The following is a 12,721-nucleotide window of genomic DNA, read 5'->3' as shown; positions in this document are numbered from 1 at the left end:
GGTACAACTAACGGGTGGTTATCGCATGTAGGGGTCTCACATTTCTAGAATACTTTTCTATTGTCACAAGATTTCTATTTAGGTTACTTATGGAGATCTCAGCAGCATTCTCTGCAGTACTTTTTGTAGAGGAGTTCTTTTGGATTGAAGAGGGTTGGGAAATTATCAGGTCTTTTCTGAGAATTAGTCCTTGCTTGTGTGTGTGTGTGTGTGTGTGTGTGTGTAAAAGAGAGAGAGAGAGAGAGAGAAAGTTTGAATCAAACAACAGATATTTAATTTCCAGTGTGTGTCCTTCATTAAACTAGGCACATGAGTGATACAAAGTAACAGCTACAGTGTTTAACATTTATTGAGTTTTATTATGGTACTTATCTTACATGCATTATTTTTTTTTTAATCCTCATAACCCACTTTTTGCTGGTGTAGAAACTGTGACTCAGAAAACTCAAGTAACTCAACTGCCATCTCACAGTTTATAAGTGGTAGATTCAAGACTTGAACCCAGGCTGTTGAACTCCAGAGCATGTATTCTTAACCACTACAGAAGATTACAAAATCACAGAGCCTGGGTCTCCCTTGTGGGGTCAGAGTATAGATGGCAAGACAACACTGATACAGGAGGGCAGGCTGACATGGTTCTTGAAGAAGGACCTGGACTCTGGTCTAGGGAGGGGAGAAGGAGCCGGTGATCCAGTCTTGGGGAACAAACTGACAAATCCAGAGACACGGGAATGGCATGGACATTCACTTTTTATTTTATTTTCATTTTGCATAGAGTTATGATATCTGACCTGATCATAGGAGAAGGAAAGGATTTGACTCTCCTGGAGTGTGGAGTTGGCAGCGGTAGACTTTGAGGACAGTGACAACCATGAGGTCTGAAAGTCTTTGAAGAGCAGGCTTCAAAGAGTCTGGAGAAGTGAGTGTGCTACCCCAAAACCCTGAGTGGAGCCCTCAGCCCAGGTAGACGGAGGCTGCAGTCTCCTCCTGGAAGGACGGAGAAGTTCAGGACAGCAAAGCAGGGACCATGCTTCAGGGAAGAACAGCCCGTCTGAACCCAGATCGCTCATCTGGATGCCAGGAAAGAGGAAGGGCATTTATAGAGACAGGAAGAGAGGCAGCCCCAGCTCTTAGGAACTCTGCGGGATGTTTGTTCCTCACATACTTCACTGAACACTGCTCTGAGTCGAACACCAGTGAGCAGCAGTTTTGGAGATAGAGGGGAGCAGAGACAACTGAGCAATTAACCTTTGGGGGTGGGTGTGAAACTAATTAAGACCAGACTCCCTTCCATTGTGCAGGAGAGGGAGCTGCGAAAAGCCATGTGAGGGGGTCTGAGGGAGTGACAGCTCCGAAAGGACCAGTGGGTTAGCAAGCCAGATGGAAATTAAGTCCAAATGGGTGTGAGAGGTGGGAGTAGCCAAGGGGAGCCCTGGCTGATTTTCCTCATCCGGGCACCGATGATTGTGCCCCGAGGTCAGCCGCTCCATGGGGACCAGAAGTTAGACGCTCATGCGGCTCGCCGTGGTAATTCCCTCCTTGTGTGTTGAGTTTCCTTGGTGATTTCCATATAAATTTGCTCAGAGTTGCAATTTAGCAGCTTTTCTGTTAACAGATGAAGGATATCTTAATAGTCAACTGACTGCATTCCATCATTGCAGGGGTTCGGAAGCGGAGTTGTAAAGGTTGTGGGGATTGACTCTGGGAAAAGAACTTGGAAAAGCCTGTTTCTGTAGCACCCTAATGTAATTTTGCTCAGTTCTAGACAGGAGGAAAGACACTTCTATACGTTGTGAACCTGGTTTGTTGTGAAGACTTACTGCTCTGAATCTTCTCTCTTTTATCACTTGGTTAATAAATGCCTTTTCAAACAGAATTAAGAGGGACGGTTGCTGCAAAGTGACGCAGAAGACTTCAGATGCAGAGACGTATGTTGTTTTGTGTTAGATGCTTTTCCCTGTCCATCTTCAGGAGACAGGTAGCAGAGATGACTTTTTTGATGTGACCAGGGAGGAAGTCGCCTTTGCTGTCCAGATGCCACCTTTGCTTCACTATATGAAGTGCAGAAGTTGGTACCTTACAAGTAAAACACGAGAAGCTCCAAATCCACTGTTCTCAATCCCCACATCCTGTTCCGTATTTTCCCTGACCTTGCCACATTAGCAGATGAAAGCCTCACATATATGTTTTATAATAATGCACTGTAATTTCACAAGTATCTCTGTATTACTTCCTGCGATTCTTACAAAAACCTTGGGAGCTCATCAAGAATTGGCAGAACACTGCCTAAGGAGACACGTTGGAGCTCAGAGAGGTCAGGGTATTTCCAGAGTCCCGAACCTCAAGCCCAGTGTGCACCCACCTGTGGTCTGGTAGCACCTTTCCATAGCCATTTGTTGGTGTCACTATCTTGGATAAGGGTAAAAAGGGAATCTTTTAAAAAGTCTTAGCATGATGACTAACAGAAAGAAAAGGTAGATGTGAGTAAGTACCAGCTTTCTTAGGATTCTGATTTATTTTGGGGAAGAGAATGGATTAGGTCATGGGTGGCTATTTATTTCTAGAATTTCTCTTGTGGGTGCGGGAGGTGCCCTAAAATAACACATTGCTTTCATTAAACATAATTGTTCTCACATGAGATGCAGACAAGCAGGCCTACTGTGAATCATTCTAAACCTTGTCCTTCTGTACGTTGAAATGACTATGGAGTATCTGCATCACAAACCATGGGTTCTGGCTTGCTCACAGAGACTCCTGATGGTAATTGCTTAATTTTATTCCTGAGCCCTATTATTCAGGAGTGGAAACCAGTTCAGTATTAATCAAGGTCAGGTCCAACTCTTGAAACGGCATTCTGAAGAATGAAACTTGGGAGGCAGGTTCTTTACCACTCGCGTCACCGATGCTCTCAATGAATTTATGCCATGTTATGTTTCTAATTGGTGTCTTTTGGAAGCCAATGTGCTTTATTTTTCTTTCAAAAATATTACTTTATGTTTTCATACTAGAAAAGAAGCACACTCATTATATATATTTTTAAATGAGTAATAGAGAAAACTAAAAGGAAAGAAAGTAACTACTATCCTCTCAAAACAACGTTGCTAATAATTAGACTTATTTCATCCCTATTGTTTTTTCTCTAACCACTTTTATTTTTCCGTAGTGTGTATTTGGGTCTATTTTCAGCTCTGAGTGACCTGCTGTTTTGAACAGGTATTTTCTACAGACACTGTGCTCTTTTTCCCTTCTTCGACTAGATGATCATTTATTGTGCTAAAGTACTGAAAGGATGGGGATAGAATGTTTTTGAAGTTTATTTGTAGTCAGCTGGCTGGAGACCAGTAACAACTGTCTTGGATCACATTCTTTTCTTATTTGTAGTTCAAATTCCTTCTCTGAATCTCACACTCTGCATTTGGTAACCAAATGGAAATACCGTGAACTTTTATCAGTGTGTTTGTTTGGAATCAGCTTGGAATTTCTAAACTTCCCCCTGCCCCCAATACATACACACACACACACACACACACACACAAATACCGATGCACATGTAATTTTGTGTACATGTAGGAAAGAGGCCTGTTGGTCTAGGTGCTGCATTCAGGTCGCAGTCTCCCCTGTAGGCATGGGTTCGAATCCCACTCCTGACAAGCCAGCTTTTTGGGCTTCCCTGGTAGCTCAGCTGGTAAAGAATCCACCTGCAATGCAGGAGACTGGGGTTCAATCTCTGGGTTGGAAAGATCCCCTGGAGGAGGGCATGGCAACCCCCTCCAGTGTTCTTGCCTGGAGAATCTCCATGGGCAGAGGAGCCTGATGGGGTACAGTCCATGGGGTCGCAAGGGTCAGACATGACAAAGCACACCACAGGAAAGAGGAAATTTTGCATAAGAAATGCAATATCAGGGTCATGCATTGGGGAGAGATAGAAGACCCTGAAATGACACCTGTGGGCTTACATTTTACTCTTGACTGCTCTTAGATCATTTCCTGAGCATCTCATACCTAAAAACCTAGAGTTCACAAAGCCATGAGATTGAGGAAGCTAGCTGATTACCATTTAATACAACCTTTTCTGATTTGGCAAGGATAATGTGGAGGTAGAAAATGAGTTTCCGGGGCAAATTTTCCTGGAAATATCAATAACCTCAGATATGCAGGTAACACCACTCTTATGGAGAAAACTGAAGAGGAACTAAAGAGCCTCTTGATGAAAGTGAAAGAGGAGTGTGAAAAAGCTGGCTTAAAACTCAACATTCAAAAAACTAAGATCATGGCATCCGGTCCCACCACTTCATGGCAAATAGATGGGGAAGCAATGGAAACAGTGACAGAATTTATTTTAGGGGGCTCTGAAATCACTACAGATGGTGATTGCAGCCATGAAATTAAAAGACACTTGCTCCTTGGAAGGAAAGCTAATGACTAACCTAGATAGCATATTAAAAAGCAGAGATATTACTTTGCCAACAAAGGTCCATCTAGTCAAAGCTGTGGTTTTTCCAGTAGTCATGTATGGATGTGAGAGTTGGACTGTGAAGAAAGCTGAGCACCATAGAATTGATACTTTTGAACTGTGGCATTGGAGAAGACTCTTGAGAGTCTCTTGGACTGCAAGGAGAGCCAACCAGTCCATCCTAAGGGAGATCAGTCCTGAGTGTTCATTTAAAGGACTGATGTTGAAGCAGAATCTCCAATCCTTTTGCCACCTGATGCGAAGAGGGGACTCATTTGAAAAGACCCTGATGCTGGGAAAGATTGAGGGCAGGAGGAGAAGGGGACAACAGAGGATGAGATGGTTGTTTGGCATCACCAACTCAATGGACATGAGTTTGAGTAAACTCTTGAAGTTGGCGATGGACAGGGAAGCTTGGCGTGCTTCAGTCCACGGGGTCACAAAGAGTCAAACATGACTGAGTGGCTGAACTAACTGGGACATATTTTGATTTGCTAGAAAAGTTTATCTTCTTAACTGATTATCCTGACGACACACAGCCTAACAACTACATGTTGGCTTGTCTTATCCTGACCTCGGCTTTTCTCTCTAAAGCTATTTACCTGCAACCATTTTCAAAACATTTCTCCATCTTCATGAAATGATTTTCAAAGTTCTAGTTAGATTTTTCTTCCTTTATTTAAAAGAAAAGAAGAATGTGAAAAAATTAGAAATATGATTATGAATGCTTCTAAAGATGAGAGAGCCCTGTCTTGGCACTTTCAACTGAAGTTTATCGGTAACTTTTACTGAAATTTTACGAGGAAACGCTAAACATCTGGTTAGCTCACCATTGATCCTTGGGTTGTGCTGATGTTTTAGAGGAACTTGCAATGAAAGAAAGCCTCTAACATGTTGTCTTTGGTGGATCTCTTCTTCACTTGTCCTTCTTCGGGCTATCATAATAAACTACTTATTGTGACTTGTCAAGAGATTTTTCCCTTCACTCCATTCTTCTCAAGGCAGGTTTTATTTTATCTTCTATGTGAAATGCAGAGGCCCAGGCCTGGTGGAAACCCTGAAGAGAAGAAGATGGAAGGCTAAGTCAGTGTGAGGCCAAGAATCCAGATTTGGAAGGAGTAGCAGATTTGCAGGGCTTCCCTGGTGGCTCAGATGGTAAAGAGTCTACCTGCAGTACAGGAGACCTGGGTTCAATCTCTGGGTCAGGAATATCCCCTGGAGAAGGAAATGGCAACCCACTCCAGTATCCTTGCCTGGAAAATTCCATGGATGGAGGCTGTAGTCAATGGGGTTGCAGAGTCGGACACGATCGAGTGACTTCACTTTTTCACTTTCAGCAGACTCACAAAGGACATCTGAATGACCCTGCTTGCCTTGCCTGGGACTCTGTGAAGTGGACTGTGGTCAGGCAGGGTTGGCCACTGTGCCCATGGCATGGCGTTCACCACTGAACTGTTAAGTCTTGCCCCTTTCATGCCTGTAGCACTTAGTACTCTCTTGTGCCTCTTACCTCACATGATTATCCTGTTTTCTTATACACCAGGCTGGTTTCCAGACAGTGTATAGTACGACTCATTTCACTGGATTTGGGGTGTGAATGGCTCTGCTAATGGATGCCAGCGTGACCTGCATAACCACCTGATGGTCTTACTGCCAGTGCCCAACTAGGATGTAAATGATTAGGGGGCTGATGTCATGGAATAGGAAATTTTCAATAAGTATTCAAGTGAACTGACCAAGTCAGGAGACCAGCCCTAACTCTACTGACTACCAGAAGGAATAACTTGCTTTCCCAAGATTAAAATCTGCCCTGCAAAATCTGTGCTGTTTGGTAACATTTTTCTTTTTAAACATGTGAAATTATGTCACGTTTCTGGTGGGTCATAGGCGCTCAGGTTTTGCCTGAGGCCACATCGCTCTGTGTTTTCTTACGGCAAGCTTACTCCCACATTTGTGATACCTGCCAGGCCCCTGTAGGAATTTTGATCTGTGGCTTGGCCTTTCTGGACCCCATTTAACCTCTCTGGACGGCAGTTTTTTCATCTGTAAAATTGTCCTGCTACCTGCTCTGCCTACATCATGAGATCTTCCGACGACCCAAAGAGGTAATCCAGGAAAAGGACTATAAAGTTCACAAAATAAAAAAATAAAATAAAATAAAAAATAAAGTTCACCAAATATGACATAATAGAATGTATCCTCATTAAATTCATTAGTAGTGTTATGATTATTATTTTTATGGTATTGAAATGTGATCAAACCCAACATCTAGTATCTGCAAGTAAAGCTTCTTGACTTTCATCTAATTAAACTGAATCTTCACCCATTGGTCGGCAGACCAGCCTAAAATCTGTGGAATGTTAAATTTCTGGACACGTTCTCATTCTCTTTTTATATTCCCCTGTGGTTTCTTGTGACTTTACAAAGATCAAGAGGCCACCTCACAGGTTACCTTTCATTCAGGAGGTTGTAGCATCCTATTCATTGTCAGATTCTGGACATTTTCCTCCTCATCATAGAAAATTGGTGTCACATGGAGTGTCCTTTCCTCACTCTTGCCCCCTGCTTCCTCTTTGGTGAATGTCCACCTAAAACTAGAGAAAAGAAATTGGAAACCATGTGTGTTAGCATGGAACACCCGTCACAGGACACTTCGAAACTTCCAGACATATTTAGCTCTTGAATATTATGGATCTTTCTTGTATCCTTTGGTAAAATATTAAACAAAATGATAGACAAAGTGTAGACTCTCTGAAACCCCATGGAGCTGCGTGATTTGAGTACTCGTTCAGAGATGAGCCACGAGGAAGGTTTATGCCGTGTTTGCTGTGCCCGTGTCACCTGAGTGCTTCCCTGTGGCTCAGCTGGTAAAGAGTCTGCCTGCAGTGTGGGAGGCCTGGGTTCGATCCCCGGGTCGGGAAGATCCCCTGGAGAAGGGAGAGGCTGCCCACTCCAGTATCCTAACACCACCTTCACCATTTTTGTCATGCCCACTTATGACTTGTGCCATTATTTGTCTTCTTTAAGTTGATTGCTTTTACTTAGAAAGAAATACATTTATTTTAAAAGGAAAATATATAACCATAAGATACAGGGAAGGTCAATATCACTTCCCATAGATAAAAGATAATGGTAAATATAAGAGCAATAAGAAAAAAAAAGTATTATATATTAGCAATATATTGTAGCCAGCCAAAACCAAGGTCTACTCTTTGCTTGCCCAAAAGAAAAAAAAAAAAAAAAAAAAGAAAGGAAGTCTGTAAGTACCAATTTTCTCTATGAGGAAATAAGGATCAAAGGAAAATTTAAAAGTTAATACTTTTGCATTATGTTTTAGTATTTTCTTTATTATGACTTCAATCATTTAACATTAAACACAGTCACAAACATAGTATAATCATATATTCTGATGATATATGGAGATTTTGTCTTTATGGATATTTTCAGTACTGTGACATAAATTGCTGGGGAGTTACATCTTTTGAACTTCATTAAAAACTCTATTCTTTACCTCATTTCTTAATTAAAGGAAAGAAGGACTTTATTTCTTTAATCCAAAGTCTTCACTGTATATCATAAATAACCACCACATCAGTAAACTACTAAATGATTATGTATTCAAATACCAGTGGAAGTGCTTTGCATGGTATTCTGATTCGGTCCTCACAACAGCTCTTCAAGTACTAGGGTTAGTTGCTCAGCTTTCGTTCAATCCTTTGTTCGTTCAACCCTTTGCGACCTCCCTGGACTGTAGCCCGCCAGGTTCCTCTCTCCATGGAATTTTCCAGGCAAGAATACTGGAGTGGATTGCCATCCATTGGATCTCCAGGGGATCTTCCCAACCCAGGGATTGAACCTGGGTCTCCTGCATTACAGGCAGATTCTTTACAGGCTGAGACATTAAACACTATTAAAGAACCCATTTTGCAGATGTGAAAAATAGGCTTTATTTTTATTAGTTTGACATGATCACAGAGCTAACAGATCAGATAACTCAGACTGATTCTGGAGCCTGCAATCTTAACTCCTCCTGAAATAATCTTACTTATAAGAAAAAAAAAAAAAAGATGGCTAAGTATAGTAAGAGGCCATCAGTTCAGTTCAGTTCAGTTGCTCAGTCATGTCCGACTCTTTGTGACCCCATGAATCGCAGCGTGCCAGGCCTCCCTGTGTCCATCACCAACTCCTGGAGTTCACTCAGACTCACATCCATCGAGTCAGTGATGCCATCCAGCCATCTCATCCTCTGTCGTCCCCTTCTCCTTCTGCTCCCAATCCCTCCCAGCATCAGAGTCTTTTCCAATGAGTCAGCCCTTCACATGAGGTGGCCAAAGTACTGGAGTTTCAGCTTTAGCATCATTCCTTCCAAAGAACACCCAGGACTGATCTCCTTTAGGATGGACTGGTTGGATCTCCTTGCAGTCCAAGGGACTCTCAAGAGTCCTCTCCAACACCACAGTTCAAAAGCATCAATTCTTCAGTGCTCAGCTTTCTTCACCATCCAACTCTCACATCCATACATGACCACAGGAAAAACCATAGCCTTGACTAGATGGACCTTTGTTGGCAAAGTAATGTCTCTGCTTTTGAATATGCTATCTAGGTTGGTCATAACTTTCCTTCCAAGGAGTAAGTGTCTTTTAATTTCATGGCTGAAATCACCATCTGCAGTGATTTTGGAGCCCAAAAAAATAAAGTCTGACACTGTTTCCACTGTTTCCCCATCTATTTCCCATGAAGTGATGGGACAGGATTCCATGATCTTAGTTTTCTGAATGTTGTTAATTATTATTACTTTTTCTTAAGTATGTTAACCATCTACCTCACTGAAATTGACATTCTGAAGTTTCTGTATCTTTGAAAGAATGAACTTTGCAATTTGGATTTAGGTTCAGGATGTAAAGTAAATAAGCAAATATCCAAGAATAACAAAATACATTTTGCTTATCTTTCTTGTTTTAGTTCATTTTCAAATGAATGTCCAACCTCCCTCTCTGTCTTCCATTTTGTCCCCTCCCTCCTTCCCTCCCTTCTTTCCTTCATATTGCTTTACTTAAATTCCTTATTACGATGTTATTTTATTAACAAAACTTGGAAGATGAATTTAAGAGGAAGTTTCTGAGGGCATTCATAGAGCCAGGGAAGAGTAAAAATTCCAGAAGTCTGCAGAATCCAAGTGGAGAGGATTTTATTTTAAATTGCCAGCAGTGGCTCCCGCCACTATTTCACTCCATGCCCTTTTATCATTACTTCATTCCTATTTCCATGTCCTTTATGGCAGGGTTTATCAACCTTGGTACTGTCGATATGGTAGGCCAGATCATTCTTTACTGGAAATGACTGCCTTGTACATTGTAAGGTGTCTAGCAGTATTCCTAGGCTTTGCCTACTAGACGCCAGCCCTACCCCTTAACTATGACAATCAAAATGGTTATCAGGAGCTTCCCTGGTGGTCCAGTGGTTAAGAATCTGCCTTCCAATGCAGGGGACATGGTTTCGATTCCTGGTCAGGGAACTTAGACCCCATATGCTACGGGGCAACTAAGCCTGTGCCACAGCTAGAGAGGCTGGGCACTCTAGAGCCCTGAGCACCTCAACAAAGACCCAGAACAGCCAAATAAAAACAGAGGACTTTGCAAAATTCATCCTGATGAAGAACTGTGGCTAGGGATTACCTAAGCTTGTGGTACTTCTCTGCTCATTTTGCTGTTAATTGATATCTGTTATTGTTGCTGTGGTGGTTTTATTGTCGTCACATCTACCTTTATTGAAGCTCCTCTCTCTGCTTAGAAAGAGGACAGCTTAGAACTCTTTAGGTCATAATAAAATCTAGCTTGATTTTCAAGGCATAGCAGTGGAGGTTAAAAAAAAAAAAAAAGATGGCATTATAACATGTGTATCTAAATGTTTTTACTTTGATTTCAGTTAGTGAAACTAAATTTCTAGCAGATTGTCTTCCCAAAGAAGGATAGTTCTGAAGGTACTGATCAAGCACTGTGACTTTTGGAAGTGAATGAAAGCCTTATCAGCCTGAATGGGCCTGGGATCACTGTGAAAATCAGAAAAGGAATGGACAACACTGATTGCTTTTTGGCTAATCTGAGGTTTCCAGGATTCCAGGGGCATCTTTTTTTCACCAGCATAAGCTGGTATTATGCTTCACTTGTTTTGTTTAATTAGAGAAAAGAACAGATCCTCATCTTGCTATATGATGTAGTGACATGAATCAGAAGATATGATACTCAGAGATTCCTCATTTAGATTGTAAGAGTTGCCCTGTCACAACTGGGCAAACTCTACTGAAGCCTTTGGGAGCCCCAAGACATAAGTGTCATCATTTGATGGATCATTGACTCAAAATTCACATCAGCAGCACCATTTCTAATTCTTACCTGTTGGATCAGTAAAACAGCCTGGTGTCCTTTGTTGGAAAAGATGATGGAGCAGAGGAAAGTGAAAATACAGTGAAGGACTTAGAACAAAAACTTGAGAAAGATTTTATAGGAGAGGGTGTTTGCGATGGAACCTAACAAGCACAGCTTTTCTCTCACTGTCACTTGGAAATTGCCTATATTCATAATATTTTCCTGAACAGTTGCTATGCTAAGGCTAAGTTTCAGAAGAGTGTAGCAATTATGTAAAGACTCACCCTTGGAAGCAGGTCTTCTTTTGTAAGCTGTGCCTTTGGTTGCATTGAAAAGATAACACTTTTTGTTTCTGTTTCCATCATGTCTACTATTGTCCGCTTCTTACTCTACTCTTACTCAGATCCTGTTAGTTTATTCCTCCTTTTTATGCCTGGAGACTCTCCTCTAGATTTATTCTCTCTCAGAAATATTCCATTATACTTCCCTATGATCAAAACCAGTATTCAAAGAAAAATGTTCAAGTCATTTAGGAGAGGCACTGATAAGGTACCCTGCACCTTTCTAAAACACAGAAGTTAATACTAATTGATCCTTTGATATATTTGCTTTAAGGCACTGCTTTTGCATATTTAATAGTGATCTTAATGTATTAGTTATGGTGGGATAAATTTAAGGTATAAATTATTTTGAGAACCTCACAAACACCTGTCTGTTTTCATGATGAATGAAACTGATTAAGGCTTTTACTGCTACAACTCAAACAAGCACACAAAATTCACTGGAACATAAGGTTTAATGTTATTATTAATGAAATTTCCTTGTTTCACCTACCTACTTCATAAGTACCTTTCTTTTCTACTGTTACTTGTGTCTGTGTCTTAGATGTGTTGATTTAAGATTCCTCAGTGCCCCGCTTTGAGGATAGATAGCAGCATAATTAAATAGGTGTATTCATCTGCATGCATGTCTTATGCTATGCTCTAAAATTTATCGTGGAGAATGTGGACATAGTATGGACTCATGCATGGGTTATTTTAAGTGAATTGTAGAGTTCAAGACTGCAGAAATTTCAGATGTCATCTACTGGAGGCTTCAAAATAAAATCCCTTAAAAAGAGATAGATTATAGGCTATAATGCTCCCAGGAATCCTAAGTGCTGTCAGCACGGACCTCTTTAGAACCTGTTGAGACTCAGTGGAGTGAAATGACTTGGAGTAAATTCCCATCGCTGGTTAAAAGAGGTTGAGGCAATAGCTTCCTTTCTTGGGCTCCAGCATTACCCAACGCTTTTCTTTGTCAACTTTAACTTCTGGTGCAGTAGTATTCCTTTGAGGGTGCTTGTGAAATTGGTTTCATTTCAAACAGTGAAACAGTTCAAGTCTTCTTAAAATTAAGCAGTTAAGTCAAAGCTGGACTTTTTAAGCCCAGAACTTTGAAATAAACATATATAAGGGTAAAAAAAAAAAAAAAAAAACTTCTTAAATAAATTCTTAATCTTAGACCCTGAGTAAAAATGTTTTGCCATATTGACCTCAAGCCTTTCCTTTGACTTGGATCTCCCCTCCCCAGCTTTTTTAATGAGTCGGTTCTACATAGGGCCTGGTATAAGTCAGCACACTGGAGGTACTCCACCAATTCTGTCGTTTTTTTCACTCACATTTTCACACATAGTTTCTGATAGTGCTTACAGGGCACACTGAACTACACACACTCTCTCACTCCAAAATCTGTCACCTTAAAGCAAAGCAAAAGCCTTCTCTCCTTGCTCAATGGATGACTGGGTAGTTAGCTGTTCTTTGCACATATTCATGTTGAGTAGGTGCTGGATAACATCACTTGTTCTTTTTTTAATGTGACTCATGACAAAATTACCCCAGCTTTCAGTAATATCAAGGGAGAA

The 12,721-nt window shown here is 41.1% G+C and overlaps 1 protein-coding gene across 1 annotated transcript in view; it reads left to right on the top strand.

The window, feature by feature from the left end:
- Positions 1-12,721, top strand: part of NRXN3 (neurexin 3) — a 1,738,078-nt gene that overhangs the window by 991,398 nt on the left and 733,959 nt on the right.

The sequence above is a fragment of the Bos mutus genome, chromosome 10 (genome assembly GCF_027580195.1).
Source record: "Bos mutus isolate GX-2022 chromosome 10, NWIPB_WYAK_1.1, whole genome shotgun sequence".
Lineage (NCBI taxonomy): Eukaryota > Metazoa > Chordata > Mammalia > Artiodactyla > Bovidae > Bos > Bos mutus.
This window is presented reverse-complemented; position numbering and strand designations above follow the sequence as displayed.